We start from the raw sequence: 21,931 nt of genomic DNA on the forward strand, positions 1-21,931 counted from the left end.
CAAAGAGGAATATACCTCTTCTGCTTGTGCTTGTAGGGAGGCAGTTAGACAGGCCAAAGCTACCATGGAGCTGAGGATGGCAACCCAAGTAAAAGACAATAAGAAATTGTTTTTTAGATATATAGGGAGTAAAAGGAAGGCCCAGGGAGGAATAGGACCCCTGCTAAATGGGCAGAAACAATTGGTGACAGACAGAGGGGACAAGGCTGAACTCCTCAACGAGTTCTTCGCCTCAGTGTTCCTAAGCAAGAGGCATGACAAGTCTCTCACTGGGAGTGTAGGGAGGCAGCAGCAAGGCACCAGACTTCCATGCGTGGACCCTGAGGTGGTGCAGGGTCACTTGGAAGAACTGGATGCCTTTAAGTCGGCAGGCCCGGATGAGCTCCATCCGAGGGTACTGAAGGCACTGGCCGACATCATTGCAGAGCCACTGGCGGGAATATTTGAACGCTCGTGGCGCACGGGTCAAGTCCCGGAGGACTGGAAAAGGGCCAATGTGGTTCCCATTTTCAAGAAGGGGAGGAAGGAGGACCTGGGCAACTATAGGCCAGTTAGTCTCACCTCCATCCTTGGCAAAGTCTTTGAAAAAATTATCAAGGCTCACATTTGTGAGAGCCCGGCAGGGTTCGTGGCAGGCAGATCGTGCCTGACCAATCTAGTCTCTTTTTATGACCAGGTTACAAAACGCCTCGACACAGGAGGAGGGGTGGATGTCGTATACTTGGACTTCAGGAAGGCCTTTGATACGGTATCCCACCCCATACTGGTGAACAAATTAAGGGGCTGTGACTTGGATGACTGCACAGTCCGGTGGGTGGAGAATTGGCTGGAGGGTCGCACCCAGAGAGTCGTGGTGGATGGGTCGGTTTTGACCTGGAAGGGTGTGGGCAGTGGGGTCCCGCAGGGCTCGGTGCTTGGACCGATACTCTTTAATGTCTTCATCAGCGACTTGGATGAGGGAGTGAAATGTACTCTGTCCAAGTTTGCAGATGACACTAAGCTATGGGGCGAAGTGGACACGCCGGAGGGCAGGGAGCAGCTGCAAGCAGACCTGGACAGGTTAGACAAGTGGGCAGAAAACAACAGAATGCAGTTCAACAAGGAGAAATGCAAAGTGCTGCATCTAGGGAGGAAAAATGTCCAGCACACCTACAGCCTAGGAAATGACCTGCTGGGTGGCACGGAAGTGGAAAGGGATCTTGGAGTCCTAGTGGACTCCAAGATGAACATGAGTCGGCAGTGTGACGAAACCATCAGAAAAGCCAATGGCACTTTGTCGTGCATCAGCAGATGCATGACAAATAGGTCCAAGGAGGTGATACTTCCCCTCTATCGGGCGCTGGTCAGACCGCAGCTGGAGTACTGCATGCAATTCTGGGCGCCGCACTTCACGAAGGATGCGGATAATCTGGAGAGGGTCCAGAGAAGGGCCACTCGTATGGTTAAGGGCCTGCAGGCCAAGCCCTACGAGGAGAGACTAGAGGAACTGGACCTTTTCAGCCTCCGCAAGAGAAGGTTGAGAGGCGACCTGGTGGCTGCCTATAAGTTCATCAGGGGGGCGCAGAAGGGAATTGGTGAGTATTTATTCACCAAGGCCCCCCCGGGTGTTACAAGAAATAATGGCCACAAGCTAGAAGAGAGCAGATTTAGATTGGATATTAGGAGGAACTTCTTCACAGTTCGAGTGGCCAAGGTCTGGAACGGGCTCCCAAGGGAGGTGGTGCTCTCCCCTACCCTGGGGGTCTTCAAGTGAAGGCTAGATGTGTATCTAGCTGGGGTAATGTAGGCCCAGCACTCTTTCCTGCTTATGCAGGGGGTCGGACTCGATGATCTATTGAGGTCCCTTCCGACCCTAGCATCTATGAATCTATGAATCTATAAGGTCTGGAATAGACTGTAAAAGAGTTCTTCCTTATGTCCAGCCTGAAATGGTCCTGCAAGAGTTTATGACTGTTCAACCTTGTCATCCCCCAGGGTGCTCTGGTGAACAGATGTTCCCCCAGATACTGGTGAGCACCCCTGATAATCTTCTAGGAAGATAAAATCTAGTCCAACCCACAAACTATTCCTTTATAGACTCACGGCTTTATGAGAGCTCATGGTGCTCGGGCCAGGTGCCAGATGACTGGAAAATAGCTAACATGGTCCCCATCTTCAAAAAAGGGAAGAGAGAGGACCCGGGCAACTATAGGCCCATCAGTCTTACCTCAATCCTAGGGAAACTCTTTGAGAAGATCCTCAAGGAGCACATCTGCGATGGGCCGGCTTCAGGGATGATGCTCAAGGGCAGTTTCATTAGGGGCAGGTGATGTCAGACCAAACTGATTGCCTTTTATGATCAGGTCACAAAGGCAATGGATACAGGTGTCACCATGGACGTAGTCTTTCTAGACTTCAGCAAGGCCTTCAACACCGTCTCCCACCCCATCCTCATTAAAAAACTGGGCGACTGTGGCATTGATGCCTACACAGTCAGATAGATTGCAGATTGGCTCAAGGGTCGTACTCAGAGGGTGGTGGTGGCTGGGTCATATTCGACTTTGGGGGAAGTGAGCAGCAGAGTCCCCCAAGGCTTGGTCCTTGGGCCTATGCTGTTCAATTTCTTCATCAGCAATTTGGACGACGGGGTGAAATGCAACCTGTTTAAATTCGCTGATGATACCAACACTTGGGATGAGGTGAGCATGCTAGTAGGGAGGGAAAGATTGCAGCAAGATCTGGATAGGTTACAGGTGTGGACTAACATAAACAGGATGCGCTTCAGTACTGACAAATGCAGGGTGCTGCACTTAGGCAGTAGAAACCAGCAGCACACTTATAGAATGGGAAACTCCCTTCTGGAGAGCACAGAGGCAGAAAGGGATCTTGGAGTCATTATTGACTCCAGATGAACATGGGCCCACAATGCAAGGTCATGGTTGGCAGGGCTAACTGGACCTTGTCGTACATCCACAGGTGCATCTCAAGTAGAGCCAGGGAGGTGATCCTCCCCCTCTATGCAACAGCTGGAGTACTGCATCCAGTTCTGTGCGCCCCACTTCAGGAGGGATGTGGACAACATTGAGAGGGTCCTGAGGAGGGCCACTCACATGATCTGGGGACTACAGGGCAGACCCTACATTGAAAGACTGCGGGACCTGAACCTGTTCAGGCTTCACAAGAGAAGGCTGAGGGGGGAGCTGGTGACTGTCTATAAACTCACTAGGGGGGACCAGAAGGGTTTGGGGGAGACACTGTTTCCCCTAGCGCCCCCTGGCATGACAAGGAATAATGGACACAAATTATTGGAGAGTAGGTTTAGATTAGACATCCACAAGAACTACTGCACATTTACGGTGGCTAGGAGCTGGAACCAACTTCCAAGGGAAGTGGTGCTGGCTCCTACCCTGGGGGTCTTTAAGAAGAGGCTTGATGCCTACCTGGCTGGACTCATTTGAGTCCAGTTTTTCTCCCACCCAGGCAGGGGGTCGGACTTGAAGATCTACAAGGTCCCTTCTGACCCTGCTTCTATGATTCTATGATAGTTCAGAGTCCCTGCTCATTTAGCACTGAAATCATCACCAAGAAGAATTAGTTTATCTTCTTTGGAAACTGTTATCAGGACTTGGTTGGGTTTAGAATATGTTTCATCATCTGCATCAGGAGTCAAAGCATATAGACTGATGATGGTAGCTTGTTGTCTGTTTGTCAGTTGAAGACAAAGGACCAGGAGAGACTCATTGATCTGCACAAGTAAGTAAAAATCCTGGTCTTGATAGCACAGCCAATATCGTTGATGTGTCTGTTTTTCTAACTTTTCCTTTCTAAAAAAGAGGGGTAGCTACCATTATGCTCTGAGCTGGCCTTTTACTGTGTGTCTGGTCTCACTAAGTGCAGCAATGTCAATATCAAATCAGACAAGTTCTCTGGCCACAAGTGCTGTCCTTCACTCTGGTCAGTCACCGTTAGGGTTCTCCATCAGGGTGTGGATATTCCAAGTTACAGACTTCATTACTTGATTTAGACTACAGATAGAGTAATCCCAACTGGACACTGTTTTCCAGCCAGATAAAATGAAACAGACTGTTTAGAGTATCCTTTCTAGCCCCCTCCTCTACAGGGTAAGCCAAGTAAACCCTAAATAGTCTTGCTTAGTCATGATTGCAGATGCTAAACTGTACACCTCTTTCAGTTCCAAGTACAAAACAAACACCATACAATCATTACTTCAGTATAGGCCCACAACTGGGCATTTCTGGTTATCATTAGCACCTGCCCTTTCACCTGTTGCCATAGGAGTTATTATTGAAGGGATAATTGAAGGCCTCTTCATGCCTTCTTTTAAGGTGGGGTTACCATTGCCATCATCAACCACGTGATACTTCATGGGAAGGAAACCTTAATCTGATGGCAAGTAAAACCTAGAAGACTGGAGGTTTATATTCCACTGTAGCCTTTTGTCACTTTTGCAACCATTGTAAAATATTCTTTCTTTGTTTATATGTTCTGCTGTTGAGGACTTTTATTTTTATTTTTTTGGATTGCTGCTGGTCTGAAAACTTCACTTTCGACCTTTCTGCTGTGTGTGACCATATCAGGACTACACAACTCCACGTGGCATCACTCTGAGTCATTGGTAGCACACAAGCCTTGTCACCATGTTGAGGTTGCAGTCCTTGGGAGGACAAGCTATGATATGCCATACTGAAATATTGAAAAGTATTTTTTTTTCTAAGTGCCTGTTTTATCTTGTTTCATTTATAGCCATGCAGGTAACAAATCAATTATTGTGATTCAAATTAATGACATGATGCAGAAATAAAATTAAAACAGGGCTATTTCTAAAGTTTTATTTCCTATGAACGCTATTCATCATGGTTTTATCCACTGTACTAGAATGTTTATTTTCATGTGTCCTCTATGTATAATTCATGGCACTACAAAAAAGGGCATACAAAGACATAGATATATCTCTGGCAACCATTCAACCAAATAACGAAAATACCTGCTATAAGTTGAGATCTCATTTGGAAATGACAGACAAGAAGGAAAGTATGGGCATTTTAGGTCATCATAGGATGACCATAAGCTATCAGAGTGATGCAGCCATAAAAAAAAAAAGCAAATGTGACCTTGGATACAACATATGAGTTTCCAGTAGAGAGGGCTGAATACTAATACTGCTATATAGACCTTGGTAAGACCTCGTCTCAAATAGTAGAGAAAGGGTTTTAGACACCCATGTGTTTGAAAAAGGTGAGCTTGAACTAAAATAGAGGAAGAAAAGGCTATTAGGATAAGAGGAATGCAGAGGCTGTGTTATAAGAGACTGAAAGGGATTGATACATTTAGCAAATTGAAATGAAGAGTGAAATAAGATATGATAGCTGTGTATGAGAACATTAAGGCAGTAAATACCAAGGATGGAGAACAGCTACTTAAGCTAAAGAACAAAGTTGGCAATAGAACAAATGGCCATGGACTGGCCATAAATGATTGGAAATGGTAGAAGAAGGAGTGAGATTCTAGAATGACCTTACAAAGAGAGCAGTGAGACAAACAACTGACATAGCTACACACGTTTATGGAAAGGATTGTATTACATGGTTGCTTGCAGTAGCAGGAGTCTGGGCTTTGTGACACAAAGGACCCCTTCCAGTCCTATGTTCTTATCAGTTTTGATTCTTTACCCGAGAAAGTTTTCTCAACAAAGCCCAGTTTTGCTATCCAAGAAAAGACTACCCCATGTGGAATTAGACAACCTTCCTTACTCAGATTAAGGGTATGGACAAAAGCAACATCCATACCATTCCAAGTGCCCTAAATTAGTTTATAATGCCACCTAGTCAGTGGCAGGCTCATCTCAGGTTCTGCTTCTACTTTGCACTTTTTACCAGGAAACAGTCACCCTGTGACTGACACCAAACCCTCACATCGTCCCAAAACTCTCACCCCTCATACAGCAAGCAGAAACCAGATCTGTGTGTGTGTGTGCACGCACGCGCACACACACACACACACATGCATGCACATACACTCACATGCAGCTTGTGCTTTCACAGATCCCTGTACAGAATGCTCCATCTGAAACTCACCTGATTACACCTGGTTGGCTTTGGGACACTGTGGGCACATCTATATGAGATATTTACTGTGGAGTTGCTTAATTAGCTCTGTGGTAAAGTCTCAGTGTCTACATGTGTGGCCCTATTAGGCCATAGTAAACTAATTAACTCCACTGTAGTTTAGTACTCATAAAGTTAGAGCCTGTGATTCAGGAAACCTGCACTAACTGTTTGAAGAAAGCCTCCTCCAGATCATCTTCCTGGTCTGGTGGTCTATATGAGACCCTTTACCATGATATCACCCTTGTTGCTCACTCCTCAGATCCTAACCCAGCAACTTTGAAGAGGCCAATCTCCAGTTTCATACTGGAGCTCTGAGCAATCATGCAGCTTTTACCTAAAGCACAGCTCTTCCTTCTCTTCTCTCCTGCCTGTCCTTCCTGAACAGTTTATGCCCATCCATGACAGTGCTCCAGTCATGGGCGAGTAGTGATGCCTTAGTGGGGGGGAGGACATGTGCCCCCCCGCAACCAGTCAGAAACCAGGGCGAGGGTCCCCCTGAGGCCAATCTCACTGACTGGAGGTGGGGGCACAGCTGATCACTGTGGCCACTTCTGGACGTGCTGGTGCCCCTCTGGCCAGTGATTGCAGGAGGGGCACTGGCGCTGCTGCCTGTCACCACTGCCCATTGCCTAAGCGCCAAGCACAGCCAGTCAGGGGCTGCATCAGTGCTCTCAGAGGGTGCGTCCACATGAGCATACACATACCTCTTGGCCCACCTCAAACCCCTTTGAGGCAGGGTAACAGGCACATGTGGGAACAAAAAAAAGTTCCCCGTGCTGCAAACTTGCAGTGTGGGGAGAAAATTAGACTCCTGGATATCCAGGGGTATAAAATAATTGAAGTTTAAAAAAGTGGGGCAGGACATGCTCCCTAACCATGCCCTGAGGCAACTGGAGGCTGGGTCCTCCATGGAGTGCTCTGGCTGCCAGAGCATCTCTATGGTTGACCCTCGCTCTGGTGCTGAAACACGCAGCCAGCGAGGCTGCGTGTTTCAGCATGAGGGCTCCTGTATGGTGAGTAAGGGGTCGGGGGAGCTGGAGGAAGGGAAAGGGGACCATGGGGGGGACCCCTGATGGTGCTGCCCACTCTCCCAGCTTCCCCTCCTGAGGCCCCCGATCCCTGCCGGGGCTGGCCCCTACCCCCACCAGCACCTCCCCTGAGGCTCTCGACTCCTGCTGCAGCCAGCCCCTCCCCCTGCCCCAAGGCTCCCAATCCCTGCCCTGGCTGGTGCCATCCCCTCAACCCCCCCAATCCCTGCCCCCCACCCCATAGTTTAAAAAAACCAAACCCCCCTACCCACACTTACCTGCAGTCTCGCTGCATCTGGCTGACTAGGGCCCTACCCTCACAGTGCTGGGCAGGGTGACAGCCCCAGTGGCCCCAGCCTGGACCCTGCTGTGCCCCTGCTACCCTGTGCTGCCCCGGGGTGGGAGGGGCTCTGCCAGGAGGCCCTGGAGCCCTCCCACCCTTGCTTCTAAGGTAAACAGAAGCTTTTTCTCCCCATATTTTTCTGGGTTTTTTTGTTGGATTTTATTAAGTGATGGTGCCTGGGGTTGTGGGGGTAGCCATGGGGGCCTGGGGGTGCAAGTTGGGGGGGGTAAGGCTGGGTGGGGCAGCCATTGCGGAGTCTGGGGAGCGGGGGTGGAGCTGGGTAGAACAGCCATTGGGGGGGCTGCAGCAACTGGTAGGGGATGGGGTCAGGTGGGATAACAATCAGCAGGCTGAGGTGAGACATGTAGGCCTTGTGGGGGGGGTAGCCCCTGTTGGAGACATTTGGCCCCCGTTGAGGGCCTGTACCCCTTGTGTGAGGCTGAGTCCCCTATTGTGGGTCTTATTTCCCCTGTTGGGGGGCCACTCCCCTTGTGTTGGAGGGCTGATCTCCTGCTGGGTGGCTGAATACCCTATTCAGGGCCTGTACTCCTTGTTTTGGGGCTGAATCCCCTGTTTGGTGGTCATACCCCCCTGTTGCAGGGCATACCCTTTGTGTGGGGGCTGAAACCCCTGTTGGGGGCCTGTACCCCTTGTGTGGGGGTTGAACCCCCTGTTGGGAGGCTGAACCCCCTGTTGGGGGGGCATACCCCTTGTGTGGAGGTTGAACCCCTTGTTGGGAGACCATACCCCTTGTGAGAAAGCTGAACCCTCTGTTGGGGGAGCCAAACCCCTTGTGTGGGGGCCATTGCCCTCTGGGAGTGCAGCAAAATGTATTCATGAATTCATGAAACACGTATTTAGAGTTCACTTTATTATTATGATAAGAGACTTGCTTTAACACTGTAAGATATATCAATAAAAAATTGTCCAACTGATCACCCCCTCTGTCTTGCTCTCTGTCTTCATAGTGGTCTTTTGTTTTACTTGTGGGAGAACATGGAATTTTACAGAGTGACTGGGATTTTTTTTAACAGCGATTTTTCAGTTTTCCAATGGGAACACCAGAATTCCTGCTGGGGAGGCCAGTGGCAGGACCCCTGCCGGCTCAGGGCTGGCACCTTGGACCCAGCTGGCTGTGGCTGACCTCCTGGCCAAATGGGGTCAGGAGGACGTGCTTTCACAGTTCAAAATAGGCCACCACACCTGGAACATCTTCCAGGTGATAGCTACCCAGATGGCCAGGCAGGAGGAAAACATGGCAGTAGTGCTGCAAAAAGGCCAACCCTGCAACTGCAGCCCACTGGCAGCTGGCCCAGAGGGGAAGATGCCTCTACTGGCTCTGCAGTCCCCATCCAGGTCTGGCAGGAGCACAACAGTCATAGCCAGGCAGCAGCCCCCACTGCCAGACTGCTGCAGTGATAGAGGGTGCAGGGAACTCTCCGGGCTGCTTCAGCAGTCCAGCTGGCACAAGGGGTAGTGTCCTCAGGTACCAATTGGCTGGGCCCCAGAAGCTCCTGAGAGCTTGTAGCCCTGAGCTACTTGCCAGGGCAGTTTTTTTATACTGCTGGGGACACACAGGTGCTGGCACTAGGCTCTAGCTCCCCCTGGCGGAATATCCAGGAGAAGCCAGGCAGGGTTATTTTGCCTCAAGTGGCACAATTTGCTCCACAACAAAGTGCATGTCCGAAAACCTGCACTGAAGCAAAAAGCCCTGGCTCAAATTTGCACTGCTTCTATTTGAGCTGCTGCAAGTGCTCATGCTTGCATGTGTGGACGTGCCGAGGGGGTGCAGCTGCACTCCTATGTATTGCCACTGGCTCCAGTCATGTGAGTTCCCACCAAGTCTGTTATTCTAGTCATGTCATATTTGTGTGACTGTGTGAGAACTTCCAATTTTTCCTGCTTGTTCCCCAGGCTCCATGCATTCATGTACAGACATCGGAGGTAACTAGCCTATTGCACAGTTTACCTGGGAAGAATGAGAAGGCCTCCCCTGTTTCCCCTTCTTGTGCCTCCTCCGGGTCACCTGCTTTCCCATTTACCTCAGGGCTTTGACACTGCATTAGCAAGTTTGTCTGCTATTTCCAGCGCATCAAAACAGGCTCCCCACATGTGTGTAGGAGCCCTCAGTGAAAGTATAGCTAGTCAGGACTAAAGGTGCTACAGAAGTTTGTCTGCTGCTCCATAATAAAAGTTTGCTCAGTTCTTCATCCCTGCTCTTACTGAACTCAGTGGTGATGTTTGAACTGGTAAACAAGAAAGAACTTGAATGAATCTGAGATTCAAAGGGAAGAAGTATTTGGAAGCTGAGAGCAAGTAGAGCAATATGCAGCTACATGGCAAGAAAAACACCTCTGTAAGTGTTCTGTCTGTACAGCAACTGTTTAAATAAAAGGACAGTAGTTGTTCCAACCCATCTGCGTTTCTATTGTCAGGCAATATAACAGAAAACTAGAAGTTAGTTAGACAAAGGTTCAAATGGTACCTAGCAGCCATAGGGACAGAAGAGAAAAATAATGACGTTAAATCCCCTGTGTTCTTGCATATTATGCAGACTATTATTCCCTATATTCAGAAATATGTACTTTTTCCAGTACTAGTGCAAAGTTGATGGTAGTCCATGTTTGCAAGGCATGGGAGTTCAGAGGAATTCTTTTACTGACAGTGGACCTCAGCTCTCTGGCTCTGAGTTTAAGCAATTTGCTGTGGATTGGGACTTTCAGTGCAATACATCAAGTCCTAATTTTTCCCAATCAAATGGCCTAGAGAAATAGGCTATTAAGACCATAAACACTCTATTGAAGAAATCATGTGACAATGAGGTAGATTTGTTTTTAGAGGGCTATTGGCATATCAAAGTACATCCCTGGCAAATGGATGGTCACTGGCACAGCTATTAAGGAGTCAACAGATACATTGTAACCTACCATTATTTGAGAGTTTACTGAAAGATCAGGATAACAATGCTGTCAGAGCAACAAAAGAGTCTCAGAAGCAAAAATAAAAAAATGATATTTCAACAGAGAAGCCCAGGAGCTTTTGGCACTAAAATCTGGTGACAGAGTAGGACTGAGGATTTATACCCCAAATATATGAGATTGTTATAGTACTATCAACTGTTAAGTACAACCCTGGCCTACCTGGTCCAAGCAGACCATGGGGTCTTGTAAAGATGCAATCATTGGAAACTAGAAGCATTACCATAGAACTTTCAAATCCAGAAAAAAGAGGTGGACATGAACTGTTCTCAACCTGCCTTTCCCTATCCTAGCACCAGAAATAGAACTGGAACCAAGTCATCAATAAACAAGCTTCTCACATGCCTCAGAGGGTCTAAAATTTTGCCAGTATGGAAGGAAAGTGAAAACCCTGAAAGACTCATAGAGACTTTCTAACTGTGCTGCAGAAAAGTAGGAATAGGAATGTGGATGTTAAAGACTCACTTCAAAAGTGATGTGCTAGTAAGTAACCGCTGTAGGTGAGTCACTACAACCATGTGCATCCAGCTAAACACTAAGCACTCTGCGCCTGTCCTTTTGCATGTAAAGGTGCATTCAACTGTCATCTGCTGCACTCATGTTCATTTCAGCTGAAAATGAACAGTTCTCTCCCAGAGTCCAGGTGTCCATTGCATGGCTTCCTAAGCCACAGTAGGAGTAAGTAGATTCGGCTGCCAAGAAACCATGGAATGAACAGTGCTAGCAAAATAGTTGGCCTTATCAGGCAGACAAGGCAAGTATTTTGGAAGATCCTCATCAGTGGACTTTGCTGTACTATCTAGTGCTGTTGATAAATCTGAAACCATGATCCACAGTGCTTTTTAGTACAATCGATGCTGATGTATGCTAGCTGTGTGATAGGCAGGGAAGAGTACTGAGATGTGTGTCTTCCTGATAGTACTGATACAATTAGAGACCCTGATACCTATACCATGCATCCTCAATCAATAATTAAAGCATTTAAGAGTCTAATCATATTGGAATATCCAAAAATTACTGGAAAAGTTCATTAATAATTTGGAATCTAAAGGGTTAGTTTACTATTTATATAGGCAAAGAGCATACTTTGTGGAGGTGGTCAAAGTAAATTGTGCTGGAAGAAGGGCCGAGTTTGAAGAAGGGGATTTAGGAGCATATTTTCTTTCTTTTTAAAATATATTATTGTTTTTATTCAGCCTTTTTAGTTCAAAAGACATTAGCAAACATATTTTTTATTAATACATTAGCTATCTGATTTTCCAAGATGTTTATATACACCTCTTTCAGATTTTGATAAACTATTATTATTATTGTCCAATTGGTTTCCCAAGTTGCACATAATGTTGCCTATCCCAGGTAGGAAGATGGAGCCTTTTTAGATGGGATAATAACAAATGAAAAATACTCTGGTTAGCAATAGCTGTACTTATTTGCTTGTTGATATGGGTATTTGCACTTAAAACAACACTGTAAAATTTCTTCCTATCTTTTAGTAATAGAGTTCACCGAATCAAGGGTTGAGATTTCTTCAAAGCAAGAGATTAAAAAGCTTTTATAGCTATCTGTTTTGCATGCTTTTTTGAAGTTCAAGACCAATGTTATTTTACTTTTATTAATTTTATTTACAGGGAAACACTGTGTAGATGAAAGATCCAATTTTCAAAAACTGTCCCAGAAGGCACAGGTAGATTCTTTAGAGGGGAAATATTACATGATTTGTGTGCGCACATATATATGTGTACATGTATTTTTCTTAGCAATATGCATTTCAAATACAATTAATTGTATCGCTCTTGAATGAAGTGCTCAGCCTTGGGACCATGGGCCTAAAGGTGCTTCTTATGAGCACATTTATAGCTTTCAGTCATTCGATTTCCTTTTCTCAAAACAATATTTCTAAATTGAGGGATTTAGACAAAAGAAACAAACTATTCTAAATAGAGTGGAGTGCCTGAATCTTTCCAAATGTTTGCTCTCTTTCTATATAGCTCTTGTATATTACTGTTTAAAGAGCTAAATACAATTTTAACCACTTTTTTGTAAGGATTGACAGATGGCTTACAATTTACAATATAGCTTAGATGTGGTTCCAGGCATCTGCCATAACTCTCACCTGGCAGCGCCAGGGAAGAGTTTACAAGATGCTTTACAGCAGTGGTGTTCAAACCTTGGCCTGAACAGCTGTGTCATCTGGCCTGCAGGGCTACCCATGGGCTCGGGAATTTGGCAGAGGGTGAAAGGTGATAGAAAATTTCTGGACAGAGGGAACTCCATGGACCAGATGGTGTGGCCCTGCATGTTAGATTGAGCGTATATGGCCAATGGTGTGGCACAAAGCTGAGTAAGGCAGTATGGGATGGTGAGGAGTTGAGTGAGGTGGTGGGGAGCAGAGATAGATGGCAGGGAGCTGAGTGCAATGACATGGGGCGGCAGGGAGCTGAGTGAGTGACATGGGGCAGTGGGGAGATGCAGGGGATCAGGGAGCTGAGCAGGGTAGCACAGGGCCCGATCACACCCGTGGACACCTCTCAACCACCACTGCCACTTATCTGGTCCATGTGCCCACTAAGGAAGCAAAATCAGTCACACCTTGCTGATACCACAGTTTTTTAACCCAAAGTTTTATGCACCTGTGACAATGGAAATTGTAAGGATTTACTCTAAAGGAGGGTAACTCATAGTTATTTATGCTCTAGACACATGTTTCAGGCATGTTTCTGGATCAGGGGCTCTGGGGAACTGGACCAGAGTCTGAGAATGGGGACAGTGGTATGCTTACAATTTCTGTTGCTATTGTCTGTCCAGATTTACAGAAGACAAATAAAGTGCTCAACATCCCTTTTAGATCACTTCACTTTTCATACCACATATTTCACTTCCAGGTCCTGATGTTTCATTTATGGACATTTTGAAACCAACTTGCATCCAACTTCCCCATAAGTATTTTTATGCAAAGCTTACATGAAAATACAGAAATGAAGGTGCACTGTGAATGAATTATGGTTTATTATGTATTTTAATGGACTCTCCACAGTTACAGGTTAAGAACTGCTTCCCATTTTTGTGATGTACATCTTCTATGACATATGCATATCATAAAAATAAATTAATCTCCACTTCAAATTCTGCATGCTAGTTTTGTGGCTAGAGGGTAATTATTTTTATTGACTAAAATGGATGTAGTTCAGATAACATTGTTGAATGACAGAACTTAGCAAAACCAGGTATTATGTTTTCTAATTTTCTCAGTGTTTTCATGATGCATATTGCCTGCAAGGCTAGGTACAGAGGTTCAAAAAGCCTGAGGCAGATTTACACAAACTATTGCGGCTTTTAAGTGTCCTAGATTCATTTGTAAATTAACAGAACTCATGTTTGCTCTTCAGGGGGACTGGCAGGGAGGTGGCTTGCATTAGTCAAGGCCAGCAGAGGGTGTTCAAACATGTCTCCCAGCAAGCTACCAGAAACTGCTGAGCAGTCGAGCCTCTGCCCTTCTCCCCTAGTTGGCCAGCATGGCCCCAGCCTATCCCCCCAGCTGTCAGCAGTTAGTGCCACTGGGTGGGAGTGAGGGGTATGAAGCAGAGCCCCTGGCCACATGGCTGGCCTGGAGCCAGCACAGTGGGTGAAAGGGGGAGAAAGGGCTCCAGCGGGGGTGGGGGGGCTCCAGTACCCTGGAGAAGGAGCCTTTTGGGAGGGACAAGAAAAGACATAATCCATGCAGCAGCCCATGGAAAGGAAATGCTCAATTCCCATCCCAAGGCAGCAGCTGCCCTTGTCAAGTGTGTATGTGTGTGTCTGTCCCCAGTTGCAAGGCAGTAGCCACACTGGCCAGGTGTGTATGTGCACGTGTATCCCCATTCCCAAGGGCAGCAGCCACCCTGGCTGTTGTGTGTGTGTGCATGTATGTGTGCGTGTGTGCGTGCACATGCACGCACTCTCTCTGTCCTTACCTCCTCACCCTCCCCCCTGGGAGCTGCAGTGGCTGTAAAGCTGTGCTTAGAGATGGGCTGCCAGCAAGGCATGAGCAAAGTGCTGTGCCCTGGAGGGGAGAGGGGTAGGGGAGGGTGTCAAGCAGGAAGTTGGACTTCCAGCACCCTGCTTCATCCCTCTCCAGTAAAGGTATGTGAGTCTGGACATGTAGCACCTGGGGTTGCCCTCTCCACCCCCATCATGCCTGAGACAGCTCTTTGCTTGCATGCTACAACTTAAGTACCTCTAGCTGGCACCATGAGAGATTACAAAGGTGACAGTGTCCCAGGAAGAAGCCCACACAGAGCAATCTAGAAGTGGTGACATGCTCCCTCTGGAGACAGTGCAGCTTGAGTTCTGTTTCCCTGCCCCCCACTCCCCACCCCAAGTCCCCTGCACCATGGGCAGTCCAACTCTGAGCCATATCTCCTGGCTACAGCTGTCAGGAGGGTGGGAGAAGTGAGGGAATGGAGTCCCCTGGTTCATAGACCTGGCCCTAAGCCAGCACACCAGTAGGGTGGGGGTGCATGGCAGGAGGCTCTGTTCACCCACTCTGTCCCCACTTCATTTTCGTCACCCAGCTGAGCAGGCAGGAGGCAGAGGCTTTTCTGGCTCCTATCTGTGACAGGGGCAGGGCTGTTACAGTGGTCACCCAGGGCAGATGAGCACTATTTGAGTCTAGCAGGCCACCTTGTGTTGCCCTGTGGGGTCAGACCAACTCTCAGGATCTCAATATTGCACTATTAGACAGGAGGGCATGGTGTACAATTGCACGTGCACACACTGAAGAATCAATTAGGTGCATACACACACTCTAGGTGCATCCACCCCCACCAGGCATGCACACACACAATGCCAATTCAGGCACATACGCATCCACAATTACCAGCCTAGGCAAATGCACACCTATCACCAATTCAAGCACCTACACATACTATACAGACCAAAAGTAATTACCCCAGAATCAATTACCAATACCTGCACACCCAATACACATACGTGGATCACTAATTTGTATATCATGCACACAGTGACATACATGTATATCAGTTCACATACGTACCACTCACTTACACATACACACAGGTGAGTTCCTAGCTTGGGTGTTGTGGTGTGTATGTATATGCTTGGTGTACTTGGGATACCTGGGGGAAAGTTAAGGTAAGAGAGAGAGTGAAAGTGTAGGGGGTGAAATTTTCTGGGACCAGGATTAGAATTGGTAGACTAGAAAGAGAGCTGGGCTGAGGAGTTGAGGCTTGGGATTACTTTAGGTTAACTGCTGGTGGAAACTGAGATGAAAGTTGCCAGTGCTGGAATTATAACCAGCAGACTGGAGGGGAGTTGGGGTAACAAGGTTAAACGATGTTAATTGAAAGCAGAAAGCTGGCAGAGCAAAGGAGCAATGTTAGGGAGAAGCCCAGAGGATGGAACTGGAACAAGGAGGCTACAGGGGAGCCGAGAGGTATGTGGGGAGAGGAAAACTGGGAGTGGGGCTGTGAGGGGAGGCTGGAGAATGCAGAGAGAGAGAGAGAGCATGTGAAAGAGAAGTCAGAGTGAGATAGGGATTGGGGAGAGGTATGAGGAGGCAAAAAGTGGTGGGAGCAGGGCTGAGAGCCTGCAGAAGAGGGACAGAGAGAAGGCAAAAAGTGGTGGGAACAGGACTGAGAGCCTGCAGAAAGCAACAGGGCTGAGAGCCTGAGAGGGGGAACAGAGAAGGGACAGAGGAGCTGAGACGTGGCAGGAAAAAGGAGACAGAATTGAGAGATCAGGAAAATGGGGGGCTGGAGCCAAGAGGGAGAGAGAGACAGAAACCAGAATTTAAGATAGGGAAGGGAACGGGGCTCAGTAAAACACAACCCAACTTGGAGTTATAAAGGATAGTGGTTGTATTGAAAAGGGGAGATGGTGACACAATATTTTATTGGTTCCTTTGTGCACACATACACAGACACACACACAGACAATGGCAGCAGGGTTTAAAAAGGCTTAGTGCAGGGGCTGAAGTATGGGAGGAGAGAGAGAGAGTCCAAATTGGAGGAGGAAATATACAGGTGATATCAACCTATCCCAGGCTGAAAGTGGGTCCTCAGTGGCCAGTCAGGGTCTCCTTCAGCTTGGTGTTGTTCAGAGGGGGTCACCAGCAGGGCCTCTGGGGTGGATAAGCAGTGTGATGTGGAGCTGGTCTGGTCCAGATGGAAATGTCGTTCCCAAGGAGTTGGTCTTCACTACCTCTTTTTATGGGGCAGACTACCTCTGCTCTCCTATGGGGAGGGCCTGTCCAGGCAAGGTCAGTCCTGTTCCAGAGGGCTCCAGGTATTCTTACTGAGCATGTGCAGCCTCGGCACAATGGTGGGTTGCCTCATCTTTTGTTTCTTGAAAGCTGAGGGTGGTTCCAGTGGCTGGGTCATTGGTCCAGGTATTGGTGTTGATGGTTCAGTCATTCACAGGGAGCTATTTTTAGACCTACTGCCATTGTCTCTCAAGTACCCTCATTCATCCCCATTCATTTAAGAACCAAGTTACATAGGAGGGGTAGGTGTGAATCATAGGTTGCACAACAGGGGAGACAAGATGGAGGCTTGACATTACAAAATGGAAACTTGACATGACTTATGCTAACTTACATATATAGGCCTAAAACATTAATCACACAATATAAAAGAAGTAAAAAAATCAATGCAAACATAATACTTATCCCTTATAAAACAGTGGGTATCTATATCAAAATAGCAGGGCACTTATTAGCAAAGAGGGAAGAGAAAAATAATACTACCTACCTAAAATAAAACATTAAAGCTTATCCTATATCTTAGCTTACTTATAATTATCTATAGGGAACAGAGGGAAAGAGAAAAAGTCAGAAATAGTTGGGGAAGAGAAGGGAATGCATATCTATCTACCTAGCTAGCTATCTACCTATCTATAAAAGAAAAAAGAAAAGAAACTGAGGGTTATGTTACACCTGCAAGGGGCACCTGGGATGCCGGGTAAAAGCAAGCTAAGGTGACTTGCTGCAGGGGATGGGACTGAAGTTTGATAGACTGCTCTAACCTAACCTGATTGGGCACTTTTACACATGCTCCAAAACATTCTGATTAGAATGTGTCAGAGCAGACTCAATTAATTGTGTCTGCTGGAGCATTCAAATCAAAACAATCCAGTGTGCTGTGGCATCTCATGTATTCAGTGTCCTGCATTTCAAAATGGCAGTGGGGCACTTGCTTGAACCAGCTTTAGTTAAAATACCCCTACCGCCATTTTGAAATGTAGAATGTTGAATAAATGAGACACTGCGGGAGTCTGAGTGGCTCCTGAGAACTGCTCTAATTTAAATGTCCAACTACCCCCATCTCAGACAACATATATAGGCACCTATTAAGTCTAATACTACGTCCATCTAGGTCTATTTTTGACTGGGTTCATTTTGAAACCAGGCAATGTGTGCTGCACTTCTGTTCTGTTACAGGTTTACAGTTTCTGATCACTTATGCCAATTTATATGCAATGTCTGCACCTAGCCAAAAAGATTGGGTTGTTCTAATAAGTTCAGATGTGAAACATCTGAAAGGTCTCAGTAAAATCCTGTTCATAAAACTAACCTGGCAAAAGGTAAAGATTTATTTCAGAGTTATTTACTGAGAAATTAGATAAATCAGAATGGCTTGTTATGCTCTATACAAATGGATATAGCTGTTGGATAACTGTTGAATCCCTAAATTTTCCTTTGAATACTACAGGGGAAAACAGTCTCAAGCATTTTGATATGAAGCTCTTGTTCTATGTGATCCCAGTGTCAGTATTAACATGCCCATGCTTCGTCCACATATCTTCCACTATCCAGTTTCTCCCATCCTCACATTGCTACCAGGGAATGTAACTCAGGATTCTTCATGCTGCATGGCTTTTAAGACAACTGTTCTTGGTTTCAGGTCCTGGACCAACAGAGAGAGCAGGAAAATCTGTCCCTGCCCCTTTATCACAGAACAGGGGGCTGATTTGGAGCTGGCAATTGCCCAATATTTGTAGCAAATCTTGTGAGCATGCTGTGAGGGTTCGCAGTAAGGAGAAGTGGGGAGAGAGAACCAGAGTCAAAGTATAGAGTAAGCAAAATTGGGGGGAGCAAAAGGGAACTGAATAGCTGAGACAGGGGATATGAAGAATCATTATGGTCTGGAAGGTTTTCTGAATATTAGCACCCTGTAGAATTCTCTTGTCCTTACTACTTCCATTTCCACTGCTATGCATGATATTTTGTTATCTGCCTCTAAATGCTTGATATATTAACCTTTCCAAAATAGGTGAAAGAGAATAAAAAACTCCTCATTAAGCTAGAGTTAAGGCTGAGGGTGAATATTAGTAATGTAAAGATAAAATACCTTACACAGGAAGATTGTAGTTGTTAAAAGAAATGTCTTAAAAACTCTGGAGTTCATAGCTGAGGTTGAGTTTAAAAACTCCACGGGGTTGCAAGGATTAATGAATATTTGTACAGTTTTTTTTTTCAAAGTGCATAGAATTGTGTGACTTATTAGAAGCTTTCTTTAGGTTGGAAGAGCAAAGGGCAGCAGTTTCCACAAGGTAGAACAAATATCCCTCCCCGCATTTTCTACACAACAGAGTAATGGGAGGTTCTTTGAGAAGGGAGCAAAGGGAGAGCAGAATTTTTTTGGCAGACCTGAAATTTTCTCCACAGACAGGAGGTGATTTGAAAAAAAAAAGAAGACGACAATGAGAATGAAGAGCGATATCTTGGCTATTCTTCAGGAGATGGCATAGTTGCTTGAAATATTTAATCTCCTTGAAGCAACAGGTTCAGATCTAAGCAGTATTGTCTCCGCTCTTCATTCTTAAATTCAACTAACCAAATTTTATGAAACTTGGCACATGGATATTTCTGATATGCTCTTTAAAATTGTGTGAATGTGTGTATGTTAAAACACACAGTGTGCTTTGATTATGTAACCCACACAGCGCCCTGAATCATTAGGTCGCTAATAAGGTTTTGAAGTATCTGGAACAAGACTGAGATGTGACACTCTTCAATGTCTGAAGTACCCAAGTGACTGGCTAGACAGTATGATCACATTGTAAAGAGTAAGATAAAATATCTGAATAAAAGATCAGAGAGGAATATGTTTATACATGTGTTTAAATACAGAAGACTAAATGTTTTACTGAAAACGTACTGAAGTTATATAACGGCCACAAATAAGTGGAATATGTCTGAAGAATACCAGTAGAAAAGCTGTCTAATAGGTTTTATTTCAAGTATTTCTAATATAGTGAATGTCATCCAGGGTGCCACTGTTCTCTCTGGTGCCACCAGATCTTTTGAAGGGTGCCAGGAAGTGTGAGGAGATAAGCAGGTAAGTGCAGACTCAGGCCTGTCTTTGCCTGCCTGATTTCTCACCTCACTGTCTAGCCCCTCTGCAAGGAGGTGAGCACTATAATATATAAATTAATTTTTTGAAATTGGGCGCCATTCAATTTACTAATGTTATGCAGGTATGCCTTGAACCCATTGAGAGGCATCTCAAATCAAAAAAGGTTGAGACTCACTGTCCTAATAATATTTGTAATGCTTTACTATATTATGTTTTCTGTATGCATTAATGGGTTGGTTTTTTGTTTTTACTAAAAGCGTGGATAGCACCTGCTCCTTCAAAATTGACTAGGAACTAGTAACAAATATTATTAAAACCCTGGTTTTAAATCCAATGACCTTGACATTTAGTTCTGAAAAGGGAGATCTCTTCCCCATGCTTCAGCAAAGCATTAAGCTGAGGTGCAGGAAGACGAGGATTGCTAGTCATATGAAATATTGCCTCAGTTGTCTCTGAGGAAACAGTGGTGAGGGACAGGTGAGACTGGGTTTTGCTCCATGTTGCTATGACTGCTATATATTTTATCTAATGACTATTTAATACAAGATTCATAAGCACTCCTAGCTGGAACCTAGTTTTCTCCCTGGCCAAGTAAGACCTCTCAGCACGGAGTTAGCATTGGGGGTGTGGGAAGCGGGCCGTATTTGATTCAGATTCAGCCCAATTCAGGGGACAGTGATTCGATTTGTTGATTCATATCCCTGTCCTGATTTGATTCAGCTAAATCCAGATCTGAAGATTTGATATTGATTTGGAGAATCAGTGATTCAGCCATAGACACAGCTTTAAATGTTTTTTCTATATAACTCAAGGTACCAGGCATGGCCTGTGAATGCTGAGGTGGTGGGGCAGATGGACCATCCCACACGAGTGCGGAGGGCACCCTGTGTGCTTGGTGGCGGACCTGGAAAAAATGGACTGGAAATACTTCCGTGTCCACCGCTGAGCACGTGGGGGACCCCCCCCACCCCTGTCTCGCCAATCAGCCATGGAGGGAACCTAGGTTCCCCCTGAGACCTAGAAGGCAGCAGTCGCTGAGCCAGCGGGTGTCGGGGGTCTTCTGTGTGCTCCAGGGTGGACCCAGAAGTGGATTGGAAGTACTTCTGGTGCACTTCTGGGTCCACTGCCAAGTGTGCAGGGGACCACCCCCCCACCCTCACATGGGATGCTCCATCTGCCCCACCATCTCAGCATTCATGAGCCACCTGGTACCTTGAGGTATGTAGAAAAAACATTTAAAGCTGTGTCTATGGCCGAATCATCGAATCTTTCAGGATTGATTTTGGAGGGTTCTGATTTGATTCAGAGAAATCAAAGGGTCACCTGATTCAATTCAGATTCAGAGATTCCGCTGTCGAATCGGGCCAAATCTCCACCAGATCAAATCAGTGATCGAAGCTTTGCACAGCCCTAGTTATCATCATGCTCCCTAGGCTATCAAGAAACTGAGGCACAGAGCTGCCTAGCGTGTGAATTCCAGACAGACTTAGGTGGGAAATATGTACCTAAAAGTTAATCTCAAAATGGTGGTACTACTGGGATGTACAGAACTAGAACTTACGCATCCTTCCTGGTGAAAGTTCTCTTAGCTATATAAGCAGTTAGGGAAGGTTTGTGTAAGCCATGCACTTGGACTTGCACATTAGAGTGAAAAAAGAAATTTTGGAGTCTGGACCAATTTCAAGGAATAGTCTTAGTTCTAGATCAAGGCTGCCAGTTACTGATTGGTAAATGCAATAATTTCTTTGGGAAAAGTTTCAATTCTGCCTAGCAGAAAAGCAAGGTTTTTTTTTCCTCTTAACAGAATTAATTACTATGAGATGAAACATATTGTTGCAGAGGAGGAAAGGCAGTAAGAATAGCAACTGCATTTGTTTACTTACTTGTGAAAAAGAGGGAGCAAGTAAACTTATTTATTAATGTATTGATTTCTGGCATTTAAACTAGGTCTTCAGTAAATTAGTGTTTCAGGAGCCTGTGTAATTAAAATGGAAAACTGGAGCTAGGAGACAATTGTAGTTCACAATTCAGGAGTCTACTGCAGAGGTATACAAGGTCAGAGGCTGTATGAAAACAAGTATGTTCTAGTTACAGTCCTGGAAAGCACTGCACATATCCTCAG

Source organism: Crocodylus siamensis, chromosome 1, assembly GCF_052110815.1.
Source record: "Crocodylus siamensis isolate JL-2025a chromosome 1, ASM5211081v1, whole genome shotgun sequence".
Lineage (NCBI taxonomy): Eukaryota > Metazoa > Chordata > Crocodylia > Crocodylidae > Crocodylus > Crocodylus siamensis.